The sequence below is a fragment of the Convolutriloba macropyga genome, chromosome 4 (genome assembly GCF_964194025.1).
Source record: "Convolutriloba macropyga chromosome 4, txConMacr16.3, whole genome shotgun sequence".
Lineage (NCBI taxonomy): Eukaryota > Metazoa > Xenacoelomorpha > Acoela > Convolutidae > Convolutriloba > Convolutriloba macropyga.
Genome location: NC_134471.1, coordinates 46,763,530 through 46,788,159, shown reverse-complemented (window position 1 = coordinate 46,788,159; position 24,630 = coordinate 46,763,530). Strand labels below are relative to the sequence as shown.

Below are 24,630 nucleotides of genomic sequence, written 5' to 3'. Positions count from 1 at the left end.
AATTTGGCGTGCAGTTTCAGTTAAATTCTGAAAAGATACCTGCTAGATTGCCGGCAAATAGCTGCTGTTGATTCCCATAACCAAGATTCGGATTGAAAGAAGAGAAAAAAACTAGTGAAAAAACGATTTTTGTACACAAACTATTTTGATGTCAATTTGGAGCTGAACATGCTCCTGTTTAGCAGTGAGACGAAACAAGGCACTAGTATCAATACCAATAATACCTAGCAACGGGCATCCAAAATTGGGCTTAATGGGTTTATCCCGTTTCAATTTCCGATTTCGTTTTTTTTAATACTGACTCTGTTCATTTTGAATTGCATCGCTAAGCAACTGCTGTCTAAAAACTATTTTAGCAGAATGAGAAAAGAGTGAAACTGGCCTAGAGACGTCGAAAATATTTCACGCAAAATGTTGAACAAGCTGTAAACTAAGGTAAAGCGAAAAAAATTTCATTCGACGAAGTTAAAAAACATAGCAATCCTGACGTACAATTCAAAGAAATTTCATTTCCTAAACAAAAAACTACACTTAGAAGGGATAATTAGTGAATTGGGAGAATCATTTGAAAAAAAATCATATTAAAAAAATCAATGTCAAAATGCCGCATGTGAGCAAAAAACCACCAGCGAGAAAGCGAAATTTTGTTCAAATACCGTTTTCGCACTCTACTTTAGTCAGACTAAAAAAACTTAAATTCACGCCACACTACTCGCTTTTCCCCTCTACTTCCTGTTTCGGCCTGACCAAAATAATTACTCTGAATTTGACTTCAAGAATCAAGAAAAGGTGTAAACAGATCTTAAAAAAAACAGCGCCCCAATACAATTCAAATTCTTAGAATTGTAAAAAATCGGAGCGCTGTAATAGCCGGCTGAGAAGCTGAGGCGGCTATTAACTATACTTAATCCAGCTTGAAAGCTGAAAGCTGTTAAGCCTAATACTAATGTCAGCTATCAATCACTCTAATGAACTTTGATAACAATGCTCTAAGATTTAATGACCCGGCTTTACCGGTTTATCCCGTTTTTGCTCTTTTGACATTGAACATAATCACTAAATTACGTAATTCAATGCGCGAAAGAAATTAAAATCCATTCAGTTGACACAATGAGTGAGGTAAGTCAGAACTGCGGCTCTTAGTCACATAAGCAACATCACGAAATCGGTCAAGTTAGGTCAATCAAATTCACACAGGGATAGAAGAAACTCAATAGACCTATAGGCAAAGATCGATTTTTTTTCGATGGAAACTCTAAGACGCCAATTAGGTCAAGCTTTTGCTGAGTTAAGTGGCGAGGACTTGGGTGGCCTATTTGGAACAGAAGTTGGCAGGGGGATTTACTGTGGAATAGAAGATTCAATACATGAACTGAGAAAATTATATGGGGATAAGCCTGATCATGGCTTCAAATTGCTCTTAATAGATGCCAAGAGCGCTTTAAACTCTTATAATAGAAACGCTACCCTCCTAAATGCAAGTAAACTCTGGTCAATAGCCTCAAATTTTCTGTACGATAGCTATCAAGATAAGCAAAAACGGTGCTTACGAACGCCGAAGCATCATTATACAGTCAATAGGGAAATACATATGGTCATCTTTTCTCGACGCTGTTTTATTGAGTTGCTCTAATGGCGCTTATAACAAGATTAAGCGATTTAGAGAAACACGCGCAAGGTTTTTATGCAGATGACGCTACCGTTTGCGCAAACTTCAAAAACCTAATACACTGGCAACAAGAACTAACGGACACAGTACGGACGAGAAACGTCAATGATGATATTAAGTATTAAGACATCAATAAATTTAACAAATACTAGCAAAACTCAACTCAAAAATTCACTTAAAATTAATGAAAACAAATAGCCTATAAGCCATAGTACGCAAAAGCTATGAACTTGAACAATTAATTCAATTAATTTAAGCAGTTTTAACAACCGAATAGAAGTAAACAACAGAAACTCGCAAAATCTCGAAAAATTTTTTAAAATAGTAATGTCAAAGCAATCGAAAGCATCAGCGTCAAACTGAAACAATAAAATCGATTAAATTCCCCCTATAAAATCGATCCCCAAAAGCGACCTTTGTGACCTGTCCCTAATAATACTAAATGAGAAGACCAAAAAACAATTAAAAAATATTGTCGAAGTCATACAAAACCTTAAGATAGAAAGCAATAAATCTGAACTAAAATCATCAACTTACTCCTTTTTTTGTTGGCAACCGATGCGACCAGTCATTGACGGGACTATGTGATAAAACAACAAAAAAAACTACGAAATGGGGCAGAATTTTTTTTAAAAATCAGATACTTTTTGGAAGTTGGGCAAAAAGTAGTAAAAACATTACGACATCAATTGAACTACTACATTGCTTCTACTACGAAGAATAGTGGGCCAGGGAGTCAATTATAACAATACACCGGAGAGCAAAAAGAACTAAACATAAGGACTAACATCGGGGAATTGCTCTCAAACTACCGGCTAGCGGTTGGCTTCGTCAGTAGCTAGCCACGGTTTAGTGAGGCTATCTTAAGCTTGATTCGACTCCGCAACTTTTAGTTATCTAGCCTTGTTAGTAAATAAATCAAAAACTGATAATTTAAAAATTCGCAAAATATTGCAAAATTTAAAAGAAAAGCTTCCAAATTTTGCATTGAAAAAGTTCAAAACTAATTTTTGTCTCTGGAGTTACGTCAAGTGAGCTATAAGCAAGACTTCAAAAGCTTCCATGGCCAGTAATGATCGTTCAACTCACAAAAGGACAAAAATATTCAAAAATTTTGAAAACATTAGCAAATTTTAACAAATATTCAAGATATCAAAATCTTCAAAACCATTTCATGGTCTTAAGCGACTATCCAGTATCCCTATTTGAAGCTTTAAATAGTTTCACTGGCTCATAAAGATCCATAAACTTTGAACATAAATTTTCCAAAAATTTGAAAAAAAAAATTAAACTATCTCGAAAAATTGCTAAAGCTGCGAAAAATTGGGGGCAGCAGCGCGGTGGGGGGTGGCGCAATAGTGTGGGAGGTCAACAGTGGGGGTGTCTTCAACCTCTATGATCCGTTCTCCACACCCATAAGTATAAGTCTCCAAAACAGTTCGAGCTGAAAGGCTCTAAGAGTACTTAATGCCCGCAGGGCGCTTACTGTTTATCCAATTTTTGAGAACGAAAAGTCAAAAGCGTCAGACGAAAAATCGGTCAAGCGAAAAATCGCATTAAAAAAGACCGACAGGACTAATTTAATTGCTACAAACTTCGTTTGAGAGCAATTAAAAACTGGCAGAACTAACTAAAAGAAATATATTTATTTTTTATTTATTGAAACAAACAGCGGCTAAGTCTTTAAAACCATTAACTGGCCTTTGATGAATTGCAAACACTACAAAAATGCATTATTAGAAAACATATACTACCTTTTGAAAACATTAGTTAAGAATATCCGGAGAATTTAGGAGTCAAATTTACGCACCTGAGAAAGAATTTACGCACTCTCAAAAACTGAAAGACTTCTCAAAAACTTGAAACAGAATGTTCTCAAGCCATTTTAATGGTTGTTTGAAAAAAAATAATCCTTAAAACCTGTTTCTTTCACTCCTTTTACATATTCAGCCTAAATTACCACAATAATTTTTTTTTCACTTACGTGAAAAAATCAAAAGTGTGAAGAGATCTTAAAAAATAAGCCACTAAACGTCGGAAGAATTGCTCTTGGACGACTAGCGGGAGCCCTAATCGATTGCATTCTGCTTCAGTCGGGGGGGGGATAAATGGGACTGAGAAGTTCAATAGTGGGCTTCAAATAACCACATTAGAAGTTAAGATATAAAACTATTAAGATTTAAAATGTGAAAACTGGCATCAGTTTCGGCGCACTTTTCATTTGACTTTTAGTATTAAATTGCCACCAATTAAGGGCTTAAAAGTCACTCGAAAAGTCAAAACGGTCATGCAAATATTTTGCATAAAAAAAAGACACACGTTTACAATAATTGCTATGAACTTCGTTCAAGAGCAATTAAAAAGACAGCACCCGGTGTTGTGCGGGAGAGGGGAAGGCATGAGGGGTCTAAGAACTGCCCTTCACATCATAAGTACAAGTCTCCAAAACAGTTTCTGTGACTCGCATACTTTGAGACTAGTGAGCTGAAATGTTCTAAGAGACCCAATGGCCGCTACCTGTTTATCCCGTTTTTGAGGACGAAAAGTCAAATGGTTCAGACGAAAAATTGCTCGAGCGAAAAATTGCATAACAGCAAATTGCACAAACAGGACTAATATAATTTCTACAAACTTTGTTTGAGAGCACTTAAGAACAACACTACACAAAAGTATCCTTAATTACAGCATAACAAGTCATAAATCAATCATTAGCAGTTCGGTAAGGTAAAAAGAGTAAAAAGGGCGCAAAACAGGGGCAAGTTTGAAACTTTCCTCAAAAATCAGTCAAACACGAAGTATGAAAAACGATAAGTAAAAGTTGAAACCACAAATATAATGACACTTACGCCTCACTAGAAGGCCATTGAGAAGTTATCTTTGAGTCTAAGCGACAAGACCAAAAGAAAAGTAACAAAAATTGGCTAGAGTCGAAAATCATCTAAAAATGAATGTTACAAAAACAATGGCTAAGCATCAGTTATATTATTAATTCTATTATTAATTTTATATTATTAATGGAAATAAATCATTGATATTTTGTGAAAAAAGTAATAAAAAGGTCGTTAAATCCTTTAGATATCATTTGCAACTATTCTATAGCTTCTACTGAGCCTCATTAGAGAGTCGATGAGGGCAGTCGCCAATGAGACTAAAGAACAGCACACAAACAAGAAGTTCAAAAACGGACAAAGCAAAAAATAACTTATTTATTTGCAGAAACTGTGTAAGTCTAAATATAAACCAACAACAGCTTTATATGAATTTAAAACAACTACGCATTATAAGAACACATGAATAACATTTTGACATCATAAGTAAAAACTATCAGAAAAAATTTGCAAAAATAGAAGTCGAACTGCCGCATGTGTAAACAAAATTTGCTTTGTACTAATACCAAATTATAATACGATAATTTGTACTAATGCCAAATTCTTACTCCATTCAAAAGGTAATTTGAAAAAAGACGCTTCCAAACTAGTCGCTTTTTTGCTCTCTTTACTACTCTAGGGAGATTAAAATCACCATTCTATATTGACTTCTCATTGACATGAAAAAGTCCCAAAATTGTAAACAAAACCTTAAAAATATTGCCGGTAGACTATGTCCATAAAAAACAAAAAAGTCCCTAAAAACATAGCCGATAGAAACCGGAATCGACTTAAAAGTTAAAGTTCGCATTGGCCCCAACTAAAAAAATTTCAGACGGATTAAGTAGTTTTCCTGATTTTAAATGGTCTTTTCAACCAATAAACTTTATTGATGAAAAAAGAAAAAGGAATAGAACAATTTCACCACTTTTTCATGAAAGTGCTCTACAAACTCCAACTCCGAGCAATTGTTTTTTGTCAGATCGTCTTCATGGTTTCTGATAGAAGAAAAAACGATCTGATACATTTAGCACAAAATTCTGAACGAGTAGTTACATCCCTAATTTGGCACCGGGGAAATGTTGCAATACTGCTTCTATCTCAATAAGTGACTACCAACATACAAAATTAACTAATTAACAGTCAGAAAAATCGAAAACGCAAAAAGGAATACAACAAATTTTCATCAATTATTTCAAGAAAAACTGGCCTTCCCAACTTTCAAATGTCCCTTGTAGTAACATTTAATGAATTTTCTTCAAAAAAATGAACTCAAAAACAATAGCGACTAAATGAAATGTCACCAAAATAACTCAATATAACCGACGAGGGCGAATTGTTCTTAAACAACCGGCCACCTCAACCGACGGGCCAGCTCTCAAACTTCGATAGTAGCCAGCTTGAGCTTAGGGAAGCTATCATTGGGGGGTGGGGGTATTTGTGTGTGTGTGTGTATGTGTGTGTGGTAGGGGAAGTGGGGCAAGCGTTGGGGGGGCTCAAGCGATGGGGGTAGATTTGCGATTTGCGAAGGAGGTGATGGCGGTGGAGGTTGGGTGCGGGGTAGCTGAGGGGTGGTAACAATTCACACCATTAATTTGTCTCCAAAACAACTTTGATGGATTGCATTCTTAGAGCATAGTGAGGCTTAGGGCTTAGAACTTAATAGTCTCCAAGCGCTACCTGTTATCTAGTTTTTGAGGACGGAAAGTCAAATGAGTTAAAAAAACAGTTGGTCAAGAAAAAACGCATTAAAAAAAGACCACAGGAAGACTATAATTGCCATAAACTTTGAGTGAGAGCAATTAAAAACTGACTTCAAAAAAACTCCCACAATACAAAATCAAATTGACGACGAATACAAAAAGAGTGGAAAAAAGCGACTTAAAACAGCAAAATAGCGCAGAATTGCATCTAGAAAGAAGTCTAATATTTTCTTTCGATGGTCAAAAACGCTTCAAAAAAACTATTATTCAAAAATACTATTATTAAACTGATTTTAAAAGCCGCACGTCATTAGAAAGAGCTTGCTAGCGTATAGCCAATTATTTCACACCTAACATTCTCGAGTATCTTTGGAAAACAAGTATGAACAAAACTGCTAATCCATCTTTTCTCTGATCTTCAATTATATTCCACAGCACACAAACATAAAAGTTTTAACACGTACGAATTGACTTCTAGTACGAATTGAAAAAAACTTGAAAGAAATCATTGATATTTTGTGAAAAAAGTGATAAAAAGGTCCTTAAATCCTCTAGATATCATTTGCAACTATTATATATCTTCTATTGAGCCTCATTAGAGAGTCGATGAGGGCAGTCGCCAGTGAGACTAAAGAACAGCACACCACCAAGAAGTACAAAAACGGACAAAGCAAAAAAATAACTTATTTATTTGAAGAAACTGTGTAAGTCTAAATAAAAAACAATAACAGCTTTATATGAATTTAAAACAACTACGCATTATAAGAACACTTGAATAACCTTTTGACATCATTAGTAAAAACTATCAGAAAAAATTTGCAAAAATAGAAGTCGAACTGCCGCATGTGTAAACAAAATTCGCTTTGTACTAATACCAAATTATAATACGATAATGTGTACTAATACCAAATTCTTACTCCATTCAAAAGGTAATTTGAAAAAAGACGCTTCCAACCTAGTCGCTTTTTTGCACTCTTTACTACTCTAGGGATATTAACATCACCATTTTATATTGACTTCTCATTGAAATGAAAAAGTCCCAAAATTGTAAACAAGCCCTTAAAAAAATTGCCGGTAGACTATGTACTTAACTAATGCCAAATTCTTACTCAATTCAAAAGGTAATTTGAAAAAAGACGCTTCCAACTTAGTCGCTTTTTTGCTCTCTTTACTACTCTAGGGAGATTAAAATCACCATTCTATATTCACTTCTCATTGACATGAAAAAGTCCCAAAATTCTAAACAAGCCCTTAAAAAAATTGCCGGTAGACTATGTCCTTAAAAAACAAAAAAGTCCCTAAAAACATAGCCGATAGAACCCGGAATCGAGTTGAAAGTTAATGTTCGCATTGGCACCAACTTAAAAAATTTCAGACGGATTAAGTAGTTTTCCTGATTTTAAATGGTCTTTTCAACCAATAAACTTTATTGATGAAAAAAGAAAAAGGAATAGAACAATTTCACCACTTTTTCATGAAAGTGCTCTACAAACTCCAACTCCGAGCAATTGTTTTTTATCAGATCGTCTTCATGGTTTCTGATAGAAGAAAAAACGATCTGATACATTTAGCACAAAATCCTGTACGAGAGTAGTTACATCCCTAATTTGGCACCGGGGAAATGTTTCAATACTGCTTCTACTCAATAAGTGACTACCAACATACAAAATTAACTAATTAACAGTCAGAAAAATTGAAAAATCGAAAATGCAAAAACATACAACAAATTTTCCTCATTTTTTCAAGAAAAACTGGCTTTCCAACTTTCAAATGTCCCTTGTAGTAACAACATTTAATGAATTTTTTCAAAAAACAGAACTCAAAAACAATAGCGACTAAATGAAATGTCACCAAAATAACTCAATATAACCGACGAGGGCGAATTGTTCTTAAACAACCGGCCAGCTCAACCGACGGGCCAGCTCTCAAACTTCGGTAGTAGCCAGCTTGAGCTTAGGGATGCTATCATTGGGGGGTGGGGGTATTTGTGTAATATATATATATATATATATATATATATATATGTGTGTGTGTGTGTGTGTGTGTGGTAGGGGAGGTGGGGCAAGCGTTGGGGGGGGGCTCAAGCGATGGGGGTAGATTTGCGAAGGAGGTGATGGCGGTGGAGGTTGGGTGCGGGGTAACTGAGGGGTGGTCAAACTTTTAAAGATTAAGAACAATTCACACCATTAAGTTGTCTCCAAAACAATTTTGATGGATTGCATTCTTAGAGCATAGTGAGGCTTAGGGCTTAGAACTTAATAGTCTCCAAGTGCTACCTGTTATCTAGTTTTTGAGGACGGAAAGTCAAATGAGTTAGAAAAACAGTTGGTCAAGAAAAAACGCATTAAAAAAGACCACAGGAAGACTATAATTGCCATAAACTTTGAGTGAGAGCAATTAAAAACTGACTTCAAAAAAACTCCCACAATACAAAGTCAAATTGGCGACGAATACAAAAACAGTGGAAAAAAGAGACTTAAAAAAGCAAAATAGCTCAGAATTGCATCTAGAAAGAAGTCTAATATTTTCTTTCGATGGTCAAAAACGCTTCAAAAAAACTATTATTCAAAAATACTATTATTAAACTGATTTTAAAAGCCGCACGTCATTAGAAAGAGTTTGCTAGCGTATAACCAATTATTTCACACCTAACATTCTCGAGTATCTTTTGAAAACAAGTATGAACAAAACTGCTAATCCATCTTTTCTCTGATCTTCAATTGTATTCCACAGCACACAAACATAAAAGTTTTAACACGTACGAATTGACTTCTAGTACGAATTGAAAAAAAACTTAAAAGAAATCATTGATATTTTGTGAAAAAAGTGATAAAAAAGTCCTTAAATCCTTTAGATATCATTTGCAACTATTATATATCTTCTATTGAGCCTCATTAGAGAGTCGATGAGGGCAGTCGCCAGTGACACTAAAGAACAGCCCACCAACAAGAAGTACAAAAACGGACAAAGCAAAAAAATAACTTATTTATTTGAAGAAACTGTGTAAGTCTAAATATAAAACAAAAACAGCTTTATATGAATTTAAAACAACTACGCATTATAAGAACACATGAATAACATTTTGACATCATAAGTAAAAACTATCAGAAAAAAATTGCAAAAATAGAAGTCGAACTGCCACTGAACAAAATTCGCTTTGTACTAATACCCAAATTATAATACGATAATTTGTACTAGTACCAAATTCTTACTCCATTCAAATAGTAAATTGAAAAAAGACGCTTCCAACCTAATCACTTTTTTGCTCTCTTTACTACTCTAGGGATATTAACATCACCATTTTATATTGATTTCTCATTGACATGAAAAAGTCCCAAAATTCTAAACAAGCCCTTAAAAAAATTGCCGGTAGACTATGTCCTTAAAAAACAAAAAAGTCCCTAAAAACATAGCCGATAGAACCCGGAATCGAGTTGAAAGTTAATGTTCGCATTGGCACCAACTAAAAAAATTTCAGACGGATTAAGTAGTTTTCCTGATTTTAAATGGTCTTTTCAACCAATAAACTTTATTGATGAAAAAAGAAAAAGGAATAGAACAATTTCACCAGTTTTTCATGAAAGTGCTCTACAAACTCCAACTCCGAGCAATTGTTTTTTTATCAGATCGTCTTCATGGTTTCTGATAGAAGAAAAAACGATCTGATACATTTAGTACAAAATCCTGTACGAGAGTAGTTACATCCCTAATTTGGCACCGGGGAAATGTTTCAATACTGCTTCTACTCAATAAGTGACTACCAACATACAAAATTAACTAATTAACAGTCAGAAAAATTGCAAAATCGAAAATGCAAAAACATACAACAAATTTTCCTCATTTTTTTCAAGAAAAACAGGCTTTCCAACTTTCAAATGTCCCTTGTAGTAACAACATTTAATGAATTTTTTCAAAAAACAGAACTCAAAAACAATAGCGACTAAATGAAATGTCACCAAAATAACTCAATATAACCGACGAGGGCGAATTGTTCTTAAACAACCGACCAGCTCAACCGACGGGCCAGCTCTCAAACTTCGGTAGTAGCCAGCTTGAGCTTAGGGATGCTATCATTGGGGGGTGGGGGTATTTGTGTATATATATATATATATATATATATATATATATATATATATGTTGTGTGTGTGTGTGTGTGGTAGGGGAGGTGGGGCAAGCGTTGGGGGGGGGGGGGCTCAAGCGAAGGGGGTAGATTTGCGAAGGTGATGGCGGTGGAGGTTGGGTGCGGGGTAACTGAGGGGTGGTCAAACTTTTAAAGGTTAAGAACAATTCACACCATTAAGTTGTCTCCAAAACAATTTTGATGGATTGCATTCTTAGAGCATAGTGAGGCTTAGGGCTTAGAACTTAATAGTCTCCAAGTGCTACCTGTTATCTAGTTTTTGAGGACGGAAAGTCAAATGAGTTAGAAAAACAGTTGGTCAAGAAAAAACGCATTAAAAAAGACCACAGGAAGACTATAATTGCCATAAACTTTGAGTGAGAGCAATTAAAAACTGACTTCAAAAAAACTCCCACAATACAAAATCAAATTGGCGACGAATACAAAAACAGTGGAAAAAAGCGACTTAAAACAGCAAAATAGCTCAGAATTGCATCTAGAAAGAAGTCTAATATTTTCTTTCGATGGTCAAAAACGCTTCAAAAAAACTATTATTCAAAAATACTATTATTAAACTGATTTTAAAAGCCGCACGTCATTAGAAAGAGTTTGCTAGCGTATAACCAATTATTTCACACCTAACATTCTCGAGTATCTTTTGAAAACAAGTATGAACAAAACTGCTAATCCATCTTTTCTCTGATCTTCAATTGTATTCCACAGCACACAAACATAAAAGTTTTAACACGTACGAATTGACTTCTAGTACGAATTGAAAAAAAACTTAAAAGAAATCATTGATATTTTGTGAAAAAAGTGATAAAAAAGTCCTTAAATCCTTTAGATATCATTTGCAACTATTATATATCTTCTATTGAGCCTCATTAGAGAGTCGATGAGGGCAGTCGCCAGTGACACTAAAGAACAGCCCACCAACAAGAAGTACAAAAACGGACAAAGCAAAAAAATAACTTATTTATTTGAAGAAACTGTGTAAGTCTAAATATAAAACAAAAACAGCTTTATATGAATTTAAAACAACTACGCATTATAAAAACACTTGAATAACCTTTTGACATCATTAGTAAAAACTATCAGAAAAAATTTGCAAAAATAGAAGTCGAACTGCCGCATGTGTAAACAAAATTCGCTTTGTACTAATACCAAATTATAATACGATAATTTGTACTAATACCAAATTCTTACTCCATTCAAAAGGTAATTTGAAAAAAGACGCTTCCAACCTAGTCGCTTTTTTGCACTCTTTACTACTCTAGGGATATTAACAACACCATTTTATATTGACTTCTCATTGAAATGAAAAAGTCCCACCAAAATTGTAAACAAGCCCTTAGAAAAATTGCCGGTAGACTATGTCCATAAAAAACAAAAAAGTCCCTAAAAACATAGCCGATAGAACCCGGAATCGAGTTGAAAGTTAATGTTCGCATTGGCCCCAAATAAAAATATTTCAGACGGATTAAGTAGTTTTCCTGATTTTGAATGGTCTTTTCAACCAATTAATTTTATTGAGGAAAAAAAGAAAAAGGAATAGAACAATTTTCATGAAAGTTCTCTACAAACTCCAACTCCGAGCAATTTCTTTTCATCAGATCCTCTTCTAGTTTCTGATAGAAGAAAAAACGATCTGATACCTTTGGCACAAAATCCTGTACGAGAGTACTTACATCCCCAATTTGGAACCGGGGAAATTTTGCAATACTTTTTCTATCTCAATAAAAGACTACCAACATACAAAATTAACAAATTAACAGCCAGAAAAATCGAAAACGCAAAAATGAATAGAACAAATTTTCATCAATTATTTCAAGAAAAACTGGCCTTTCCAACTTTCAAATGTCCCTTGTAGTAACATTTAATGAATTTTCTTCAAAAAACAGAACTCAAAAACAATAGCGACTAAATGAAATATCACCAAAATAACTCAATATAACCGACGAGGATGAATTGTTCTTAAACAACCGGCCAGCTCAACCGACGGGCCAGCTCTCAAACTCCGGTAGTAGCCAGCTTGAGCTTAGGGATGCTTTCATTGTGTGCGAGCGTGTGTTTGTGTGGTAGGGGAGGTTGGGCAAGCGTTTGGGGGGGGGGGGCTCAAGCGATGGGGGTAGATTTGCGAAGGCTACATGAGAGGGGTACAAATCGACAAAAGGAGGAGGGTGGATAATGGGAGTGTTAAGGGGGCGGGGGGGGGGGGAGGAGGTGATGGCGGTGGAGGTTGGGGGCGGGGTAACTGAGGGGTGGTCAAACTTTTAAAGATTAAGAACAGTTCACACCATTAATTTGTCTCCAAAACAATTTTGATGGATTGCATTCTTAGAGTATAGTGAGGCTTAGGGCTTAGAACTTAAGTCTCCAAGCGCTACCTGTTATCTAGTTTTTGAGGACGGAAAATCAAATGAGTTAGTTGGTCAAGAAAAACGCATTAAAAATGACCACAGGAACACTATAATTGCCACAAATTTGATTGAGAGCAATTAAAAACTGACTTCAAAAAAACTCCCACAAAACAAAATCAAATTGACGACGAATACAAAAAACAGTGGAAAAAGCGACCTAAACCAGCAAAATAGCTCAGAATTGCATCTAGAAAGAAGTCTAATATTTTCTTTCCATGGTCAAAAACGCTTCAAAAAAACTGTTATTCAAAAATACTATTATTAAACTGATTTTAAAAGCCGCATGTCACTAGAAAGAGTTTGCTAGCGTATAGACAATTAATTAACACCTAACATTCTCGAGTATCTTTTGAAAACAAGTATGAACAAAACCGCTAATCCATCTTTTCTCTGATCTTCAATTATATTCCACAGCACACAAACATAAAAGTTTTAACACGTACGAATTGACTTCTAGTACGAATTCAAAAAAAAATTAAAAGAAATCATTGATATTTTGTAAAAAAGTGATAAAAAGGTCCTTAAATCCTTTAGATATCATTTGCAACTATTCTATATCTTCTATTGAGCCTCACTAGAGAGTCGATGAGGGCAACCGCCAGTGAGACTAAAGAACATCACAACAACAAGAAGTACAAAAACGGACAAAGCAAAAAATAACTCATTTATTTGCAGAAACTGTGTAAGTCTAAATATAAACCAATAACAGCTTTATATGAATTTAAAACAACTACGCATTATAAGAACACATGAATAACCTTTTGACATCATTAATAAAAATTATCAGAAAAAATTTGCAAAAATAGAAGTCGAACTGCCGCATGTGTAAACAAAATTCGCTTTGTACTAATACCAAATTATAATACGACAATTTGTACTAATACCAAATTCTTACTCCATTCAAAAGGTAATTTGAAAAAAGACGCTTCCAACCTAGTCGCTTTTTTGCTCTCTTTACTACTCTAGGGAGATAAAAATCACCATTCTATATTGACTTCTCATTGACAAGAAAAATTCCCAAAATTGTAAACAAGTCCTTAAAAATATTGCCGGTAGACTATGTCCATAAAAAACAAAAAAGTCTCTAAAACATAGCCGATACAATCCGGAATCGACTTAAAAGTTAAAGTTCGCATTGGCCCAAACTAAAAATATTTCAGACGGATTAAGTAGTTTTCCTGATTTAAAATGGTCTTTTCAACCAATTAATTTTATTAAGGAAAAAAAGAAAAGGAATAGAACAATTTCACAACTTTTTGATGAAAGTTCTCTACAAACTCCAACTCCGAGCAACTTCTTTCATCAGATCCTCTTCATAGTTTCTGATAGAAAAAAAAACGATCTGATACATTTAGCACAAAATTGTAGTTAACGAGTAGTTACATCCCTAATTTGGCACCGGGGAAATGTTGCAATACTGCTTCTATCTCAATAAGTGACTACCAACATACAAAATTAACTAATTAACAGTCAGAAAAATTGAAAACGCAAAAACATACAACAAATTTTCCTCATTTTTATCAAGAAAAACTGGCTTTCCAAATTTCAAATGTCCCTTGTAGTAACATTTAATGAATTTTAAAAAAAAGAACTCAAAAACAATAGCGACTAAGTGAAATGTCACGAAAATAACTCAATATAACCGACGAGGGCGAATTGTTCTTAAACAACCGGCCAGCTCAACCGACGGGCCAGCTCTCAAACTTCGGTAGTAGCCAGCTTGAGCTTAGGGATGCTATCATTGGGGGTGGGGGTATTTGTATGTGTGTGTGTGTGGTAGGGGAGGTGGTGCAAGCGTTGGGGGGGGGGGGGCTCAAGCGATGGGGGTAGATTTGCGAAGGAGGTGATGGCGGTGGAGGTTGGGTGCGGGGTAACTGAGGGGTGGTCAAACTTTTAAAGATTAAGAACAATTCACACCATTAATTTGTCTCCAAAACAATTTTGATGAATTGCATTCTTAGAGCATAGTGAGGCTTAGGGCTTAGAACTTAATAGTCTCCAAGCGCTACCTGTTATCTAGTTTTTGAGGACGGAAAGTCAAATGAGTTAGAAAAACAGTTGGTCAAGAAAAAACGCATTAAAAAAGACCACAGGAAGACTATAATTGCCATAAACTTTGAGTGAGAGCAATTAAAAACTGATTTCAAAAAAACTTCCCACAATACAAAATCAAATTGACGACGAATACAAAAACAGTGGAAAAAAGCGACTTAAAACAGCAAAATAGCTCAGAATTGCATCTAGAAAGAAGTCTAATATTTTCTTTCGATGGTCAAAAACGATTCAAAAAAACTATTATTCAAAAATACTATTATTAAACTGATTTTAAAAGCCGCACGTCATTAGAAAGAGCTTGCTAGCGTATAGCCAATTATTTCACACCTAACATTCTCGAGTATCTTTTGAAAACAAGTATGAACAAAACTGCTAATCCATCTTTTCTCTGATCTTCAATTATATTCCACAGCAAACAAAAGTTTTAACACGTACGAATTGACTTCTAGTACGAATTGACTTCTAGTACGAATTGACGTCTAGCACGAATTGACTTCTAGTAAAGCGGAAAAATCTCCGATTTTGAAGTAAAACGGGGAAATTTTGCAATACTGCACCTATCTCAATAAGTGACTACCAACATACAAAATTAACAAATTAACAGCTCACTTCTATCTCAATAAGTGACCTTTTGTTTCAGTACTACTCGACCTATTAAAAAACCATAACCGGAAGCATTCCGGAAACGACTCAAAGACTTCTAAACAAAAAACCAGTCTTTCAAACAATTACGTTTCTGAAGGATTAAGCATTGAAGAAAAGAAAATGACAATCTTAATTAGGATACCAAAAAATTTGAAGTGAAGCGGAAAATTTGTAAGCAATTAGGTAAAATTGTAAAAAAAAAATCCATTTTTTTTTAAAAATTCTCAACGCAAATCATAAAAAGCATTGAGCTGAAATTCGGTAACAAGTAACAAGTTGATTCCCATAACAAGGATTGGAATTGAAAGAAAGGCGAAAAGGGAAAAAATGATTTTTGTTAACAATTTTAAAGTTCTACTTGTGATTTCGTTTTTTTATACTGACTCTGTTCATTTTGAATTGCTTTGCTGAGCAACTGCTGTCTAAAAACACTTTTAGCAGAATGAGCGAAGAGTGAAACTAGCCTAGAGAAGTCAAAAAGATTTCACGCAAAATGTCTAAAAGACGTCAAAATGAGGTAAAGCGAAAAATTTTTACTCTTCGACAAAGTAAAAAAAAACATAGAAGGACAAGTCCTGAAATACAAGTCAAAGAATTGAACGAAAAGCTTAGAAGTACTCTACCTGATCAGCAGATCAACTGAACAATGCCAGCCAAAACAGCAATCATCTCCAAAAAACAGAAATTAAAACAATCAAAAAAACTGAACAAAAATGTACTCATTGCTAAAACTCTAGAAGCTTTTACCCCTAAGGCAAAATTTGATCTCTATATATATACCTATTTCAAAAATATGTTCAAACCAAATTTTGTTTCCGAAACCGGTCCAGTATTATATCTGAAAGACCTGAAAAAATTCATTGGCCCTTGAAGATTGATCAACTCTAAAATGACCGAAATTTTTTATAAAAAAATGAAATCAATGGCAAAATTTAATGAAATGTTGTTGAAAATCAAGATAATATCTTCAGAATCATTTCTGTGTCTCTAGAGTGTAACCAGTAACCCAATTCCAAGCCTTGGCAAGAAATACTGAATGAAAAAGGTTAAATTGATAAAAAACAAATCCATTGAAACTAAAAACCAAGCAGTAAATTTTATCAGACCGTGGACTAGGTTTTCTGGCACTTGAGAATGGGCAAAAACCAAAAATTTACAAAAAACTTTAGGAAATACTTTAGAAAAATGCAGATTTTATCAAAAGAACGCTAAAATTCGAGACTTAATTAATATCTAGAAAACCAATCTATTGGAACTAGAAACTATGCAATGCCCTATTATGAAACCTTAAAGAAGATTCCATGGCCCCTGAATCTGGAAAAACTAAAAAAAATACCCGGCAGATTGCCAGAAAATAGCCGCCGTTGATTCCAGTAAGCATGATTGGGATTGAAAAAGATTGAAAAAAAAATTTGTACAAAAATATTTTTTAAGTCCGATTTATTTTGATGTAGAGAGAGGCTACAGGGGCTACTATCAATACCAATAAGCATTAGAGATGGCAACTATGACTTATAGGAACGACGTACAAATAGCGGGCATCTAAAATTGGGATTTATGGGTTTATCCCGTTTCTGTTTCTGACTTTTTTTACTGACTCTGTTGATTTTGAATTGCTTTGCTCAGCAACTGATGTTCAAAATCCCTTTTAGAAGAATGAGAGAAGATAGAGACTAGCCTAGAGAAGTAAAAAAAAAAGATTTCACGCAAAATGTTGAAAAAGCGGCAAAATGAGGTAAACCAAACATTTTTTTGTTCGACGATGTAAAAAAAAATTAGGAGCGCTATAATAGCCGGCTGAGAAGATGAGGGCGGCTTTTAAAAAAATGACAAACATTTTCAAAAAACTTGAAAAAATTGCAAAAATTAGTATCATTTTGTGTGTTCGTGTTTGTAGTACAAAAACATATAGCTCATAAAAGGGTCATAACAAATAATTATGTCTCGCAAAAGTCCTTCATCAAATTCTAAAAACTTCAACCTAAGACTAATCAAACAAAAAACTAAAAAAATGACAAAAACATGAAAAATTGCACCATTTTGAGCCGAGAAACTCCTAAACATACCCGGCAGATTGCCGGAAAATAGCCGCCGTTGATTCCAATAAGCATGATTGGGATTGAAAGAATAGAAGATATTGAAAAAAAAATTTTGTACAAAAACATTTTTTAAGTCCGATTTATTCTGATGGCATTTCGTAGTTGAACATAACGTACTTCTGTTTCTTAGAGAGAGGCTACAGGGGCTACTATCAATACCAATAAGCATTAGACATGGCAACTATGATTTATAGGAACGACGTTCAAATAGCGGGCATCTAAAATTGGGATTTATGGGTTTATCCCGTTTCTGTTTCTGACTTTTTATACTGACTCTGTTCATTTTGAATTGCTTTGCTCAGCAACTGATGTTCAAAATCACTTTTAGCAGAATGAGAGAAGAGAAACTAGCCTAGAGAAGTCAAAAAGACATCACACAAAATGTTGAAAAAGCGGCAAAATGAGGTAAAGCGAAACTTTTTTATTCGACGAAGTAAAAAAAAAATAGGAGCGCTATAATAGCCGGCTGAGAAGATGAGGGCGGCTATTAAAAATGAACGTCTAACCGAATAAAGGCCATCCTAGCAGCTGCACCACTCTAAGCAATTGAAGGACTACTAAAGCCCACTTTGGGCCTCTAATGAAACTTAATGCCCGCTGGGCTTTACCTGTTTATCCCGTTTTGAAAGATCAAAGTCATTGAAAAATGTGCGAACACATCTTAAAAAACACAGCGCCCCAATACAACTCAAATTCTTTGAATTGCAATAGGAGCGCTACAATAGCCGGCTGAGAAGCTGAGGCGGCTATAAACAAGAAAACGCCAAAATCACTAAAATAGCCTTAAAATAGTTAAAATAGTTGACAAACGTTCAAATTAGAGCAGAACTCCCATTAATCACCAAAAACCTTGAAAGAGCTATCAAAACAATCAGAGAGTTATACCTTTGGCGTAAAATAACCTTATACAGTACATCGGAATTTCGAGAAAAAACAGCATGAAAAAGCCGCACATGAAGATAAACATTTGTTCGCTCACCGAAAACTTTTTTCACAACTATATTTCTCCATCAAAAGAAGGCATAAACAAAAGAACCGCTCACTTTTCTCTCAGCTCTTCGAATTCATTCACCAAAAGAATTTTTTCAAAATTTATACACTCCCTGAACTTCCGATGTTCTTGCTCGCTCACCTATAAAAAGATTCTTGCTCGCTCACCTACTCGCTCTTCGAGTCGTGAAAATAGATCACCGCAAGCCCTCTTCTAGTCGTAAAAAGACAGCCGCTCCAATACAATCCAAATCCAAAAAGAGAGCGCCTAAATAATAGCCTTTTAGAGGCTGACGGCGGCTATCAATAAGCAAAGAAACCAAGCAAAGGTCGATTTGAGTTGTTGCATCTGAGCCGGCAAACGACAGTACGTTCGCCCTATTTTTAATATCTCAGTTTATCGAATTTGAAAGTTTCGTGAGGGAAATTTACGACCCAGTCACTGCATACTGTTTCTGTATTTTGTTTCTGCATGTTTCTGTTTTAAGTATGAATTCGTTTCAAAAATGTGCTAAAATTTAAAAATAGTTTATAGCCGTTTCAGTTCCTATACGATAAATGACAATCTAAAAGACTGAACAGAGTTTTCGAAATCTTAAAAGTCAGTGTTTCATCGTTAAATTATCAGAATCGATTCGGTAGGTGGCTAATTGCGGTTTTATCCTTTGGTTTGAGCTGTCGCGGACACGCAAAAGGAAATCGGCTGTTTCTCAGTTCTTTTGAGGCTCCAAATTTTAACTTCTCGATGAGAAAACCAACCATGTATTAATATTTATTATTGAGAGCACGTATGGTGCTAGCTGTCTCCAGCAGGCGTTCATGTGAAATTGTAGGACACAGCAGTATTTAGAAGTCATTATATCAAGTATAATCACATAAGGAAAAGTCAAAGCGTTCAAAATGAAATCGGAAATGTAGAAGTCATGATTTGTATGTAACCACGTTTTAGCTTCATAAGCTTTGTTGATTGTCTATATTACAGTTGATTTCTCGATATGCTTCCATTACAGTAAAAAATATATACCTAATGTTTTAAAGGGAAAGGCGTATTTAGATAAAAAGTTAGGATTCCTCTACTCCTACAATGGTGACCCTTAACTATTAACATACGCCTAATACGGAAGCTAACTACCTATTTTTCCCTCACGATAACCAAAATCAAACTTAATCGTTTTATTACAAAGAAATTCGAGTCGAACTTTACCTTTGCTAGACTTCTTAAATTTGTTTCCTTTCCGGGGCCCCGTTATTTTTTCCCATTACCGGTTTTACGGCGATGGATGGTTCGAGGGGTAGCCCAGTAGGTACAGGTTTGGGGGCTTTCGGTACGGTAGGTTCGGCTTCGGTAGGTACAGGTCAAGGTTTGGTAGGTAATGGTCAGGTTTTGGTAGGTACAGGTTCGGGTATGGTAATAACAGGTATTGGTATGGCGGGTACAGGTATAGGTACAGGTTCGGATGACGCTGGAGGTTCGGTAGGTACAGGTATGGGGGACACTTTCCATCAGGATCCCACACTCTAGCTGGAGCAATTGATCCAAATATATTGCTCGCTCAACAACATATAGCTTCAGGAGGCTACGTTGGACGAGTTTCTGTAAAACCTCCTGTTTTCTACAGGTCAAATCCTGGAGTATGGTTCCGTCAAATGGAATCTCAATTTGTCCTTGCCGGAATAACAAATGATGAAACAAAATTTCATCACATACTTGCTGCAATTCCCGAAGACGTTGCAATCAATCTTCCAGTGGGCATAGACAATTATCGTGACATTAAAGAACATATCTGCGGCATATTCCAGAAGTCAAAACAAGAAATGATTGAAGAAACCCTGGGAATGATTTAATTGGACGGCCAAAAACCTTCATTATGCTTAATGAGAATTCAAAGAAAACTTGCCGAATGCAACTTGACCTTAGATGACGATGTCATAAAGCACAGGTTAATGCATGCAATGCCAATTTCTGTTAAAACGGCACTCTCAGCACGCCTAGAGCTTCCCGTTGAACAATTTGCCAAATTAGCTGATACCATTTACAGCTACTCAAACACCATAGTTGCCACACCTACTCCAAACGTATTCGCAGCCTCAGCACAACAGATGCCAACAAGATCGTTGTACAATCAGCATTCAACAAAAAGCAACCAACCTATTAACAACTCAAAGTCTAACAGGTCAATCGAGAATACACATAGACCTTTCACAGCAGGTCAAAGGCCAAAAACGTGTCGTTATCATTTCTATTATGCTCAAAAAGCAAAATCATGTAAACCTTGGTGTCAGTGGCCAGGACAAAAGCCCAAAAACATCGAGCCAACGTCTCGACCAAATTCTCCAGCAAATCAAAGAAACTAGTGACCCCTAGTTTGTGTGCGGCAACCTCTGGGGGAAATCTTTGCATTCGCATAGCCGCGAAAATAGGAGACAGTTCTATTGATTTCATAGCAGACACTGGTTCAATGACTTCAATAATTATGCCAAGTTTTATTAATACAAACTTCGTTACTCCTACTGTAACGAAACTTAGAACAGTCAATGGAGATGCAATTAAAATTTTTGGCAGAATGTCATTATCAATTTCAATTCCCTCTTTGCGACGAACATTTCCTTTCACATTCTTTGTAGCAGATGTCAAAGACAATATTCTCGGCTTAAGACTTTCTGAATAAATTCAAAATAACAGTTAATTGTGATAACCTCACCTTAATTGACAACTTAACAGGTCTTTCTACGAGACAATCTTTAACACCAGTTGACAACAGCCACTTATCAGTCCAGGTTGTTAAAAATGACTTTTCTTCAATTAAAAATGATAGACTAAGAGCGATTATGGAAAAATGTTCTGATGTTTTTGGTGACGTTAATTTTGGTGACGAAGCAAAACATAAAACAGTCCACAGAATTGAAACATCCGGGAAACCAGTTTTCTCTAAACCAAGACAGTTGACACCAGAAAAACTAAAAATTGCCAAAAATTCTTTTGATGAAATGCAACGGCTTGGTATAATACGACCATCCAAGAGTCCTTACTCCTCACCTTTGCATATGGTTCCGAAGAAAGAAATTGGCGATTGGAGACCCTGCGGTGACTATAGATCTCCAAATCACATAACTGTCAGAGACAGTTATCCGATGCCTCAACTTTCAATGGTTGAACTTAATGGCAGAACAACTTTCAGCAAACTTGACTTGGTCAAAGCATACCATCAGATACCAATTCACTCGGATGACATAGAAAAGACAGCCGTAACTACACCTTTGGTTTGTTCGAATTTATCAGAATGCCATTTGGTCTCAAAAATGCCGGGAAAACATTTCAAAGATTCATTCACGAAGTTGTTCAGAATATAAAAGATGTGTTTGTGTACTCAGACGACGTATTGGTAGCATCTTCTGATATTGCGTCGCATCTTGAAACACTTGTTCTCCTGTTGCCAAGATTAAATGAATATGGCTTGCGTGTAAACCTAACCAAGTGCAAATGGCTTCAAGCAACTGTCGATTTCTTAGGATTTGAAATTTCATCTGAAGGAATTCAACCACTTGCTTCAAAGATTGAAAGTCTGATTGGTTTAGAAGAACCGAAAAACTACAAAGAGCTCCGAAGAATAATGGGAATGTTTTCTTTTTACAGGAAGCATATTCCACAATATGCACAAATTATTGAGCCTTAACAGCAACTTCATAATGAAAGTCAACCAATAAAGAGAAAAAGAAGAAACAAAAACAATTTGGTTTTGCATACCATTGAACCCACTTATGATTGGTTTCACCGGCATTCAGAATCTTTCAGTAAACTTAAACAGGTCTTGAGCAAATCAGTACTTCTTCACCATTCATCACCGGATACTACCTTGTCATTAACAACTGATGCTTCAGAAACAGCCATTGGTGCAGCTCTTCATGAGGTATCTAGTTCAGACAAAAATCGACCACCAGCATTTTTCTCTAGACGCCTAAGTCAAGCAGAACGCAATTATAGCACATTCGACAAAGAATTGCTTGCAATTTATGCTGCCACTGTTAAATTTCGTTATCTCATAGAAGGCAGAAAAACTGTTGTCTTCACAGACCACAAAACTATAGCTTGCACTTTTCGTAGAATTAGCGCGTCCAAAAACCACAGTCCTCAACAAGCCAGACAGATTTCTTTTTAGCTGAATATACAGATGAAATTCGCCATTTGTCCGGTTCGGAAAATATTGTTGCTGACTGTTTATCTCGTCCTCCATCAGTTGATACAAAAGAACAATCCCAAATCGTATCCAGCGTCTACATCGAAGTTTTGATTTGCCAGAATTAGCAAAAAGACAATCAGAAGATTTTCGTACTCAGATGATAAATGAATACTTGAACGGAGTACAAGGAGTTGATATTGGCAAAGAAAAACTTCTCTGTGATAAATCTGTCGTTCCACGACCTATTCTACCTCCGGATTGTTGCTTTGCTATTTTCAGCCAGTTCCATGACTTATGTCATCCTGATTGGAAAGTTACGAAAAGGATGATACTAGCCAGATTTAAATGGCCAAAAGCTGGTGAAATTATCAAATTTTGGTGCAAAGAATGTTTACAATGCCAACAAAACAAGATCTCAAGACATATAAAACCTAGGACATGCCAGTTTAATGACGGTATTACCAGGTTCAGCCATATACATTTAGATATAGTGGGACCACTTTCTGCAGTTCCAGATTCTCTTCATAGGTATCTTGTAGCATTTACAGAAGAACGACAAAATGGATGGAAGAACAGCCTGTATCATCAACTACAGCTGATGTTATAAGTGATGCTTTCCTAAATTCGTGGTTCTCTAGATTTGGCGTGCCTTTGTACTTAACAACAGACAGAGGTTCTCAATTCGAAAGTGAACTCTTCGAATGCTTAGCAAAAACTATTGGCTTTTGTCGGCTAAGAACAACTGCTTATCATCCTCAATCAAACGGTCAGATAGAAAGATTTCATAGAACACTTAAAGAGTCTTTAAAGTCGGCTAAAAGCGATTGGCTCAGAGCCTTGCCTATTGTTCTGTTTGGAATTCGAATTAAACCTGACGAAAATGGAATTTCTGCACTATCAGCCACCACTGGTCTTGATGTCCTAATCCCAAACTCTATAGTCAACAGTCAATTAGAAAAACTGTCATTTGAATATATTCGCCAGCTACAAAGTCATTTAGATTTTTTAGTTTTCACTTCGGAGAGAAAAACAAAATCAAGTTCCAAAGACAATGTCTTTATTCCAAAAGAACTTTCTAAATGCTCTCATGTTTGGCTACGCATTGATCGTGTGAAACAACCATTAGAAGCTCTATATTCAGGTCTACATGAAGTAGTCTCTTTCAATCATGAGTTGAACACAGCCCAAATAAAAGTGAATGGTTTGATTCAAACAGTTAGTATACAAAGGTTAAAACCATGCAAATTACCTTTAGCCGTTAAAAAGAGCAATGAACCAAAAATTTCTACAAAAGAGAGCCAAATTAACAACAATGTTGAGACACAGTCAACTTTAAAAGAGCGCTATTGTCTTTGCAATGAGCCATACAATCGAGCAATGCTCAAATGTTGTAACAAAAATTGCCTCATTGAATGGTTTCATTTAGATTGTGTTGGCTTAGGGGCACATCCAAAAGGCTCATGGCTCTGCTCAACTTGCAAAAGACCTCTTAATGTCAAGCATGTGCGCATGGATTCTGATAACTTGAGCAGTGATTGAACAACTTTGCCTTTTTGTTAACATAATTGCAGCTTTTATTTTAAATTTGCAGATTCAGTTTGCAACATTATTCTCCCCATTTATATTTTTTTAGGTTATTTATTACACTTTTGTCCCCTGGACTCCCCTTTGAATTGTCAAAAATCATAGCTGCTGTTATTTACAAAAGTTAAATATTCGTAAAGGCAAGTTTCTTACTGAAAAGAACAAAATTTCCCCAAAATTTGGCCGATTTTAATCATTTTCGCTATTATTTTGTCCTCTTACATGACTAAAAATTGGCCCGATTCTGCATATTTTGCTTGTTAGTAACCAGTCATTGACATTAAAACACTTTATTTGTTT

The 24,630-nt window shown here is 35.5% G+C and overlaps 1 protein-coding gene across 1 annotated transcript in view; it reads right to left on the bottom strand.

The window, feature by feature from the left end:
- The window catches only part of LOC142337706 (centrosomal protein of 290 kDa-like), a 270,490-nt gene that overhangs the window by 82,443 nt on the left and 163,417 nt on the right, over positions 1 to 24,630 (bottom strand). The window lies entirely within an intron of this gene.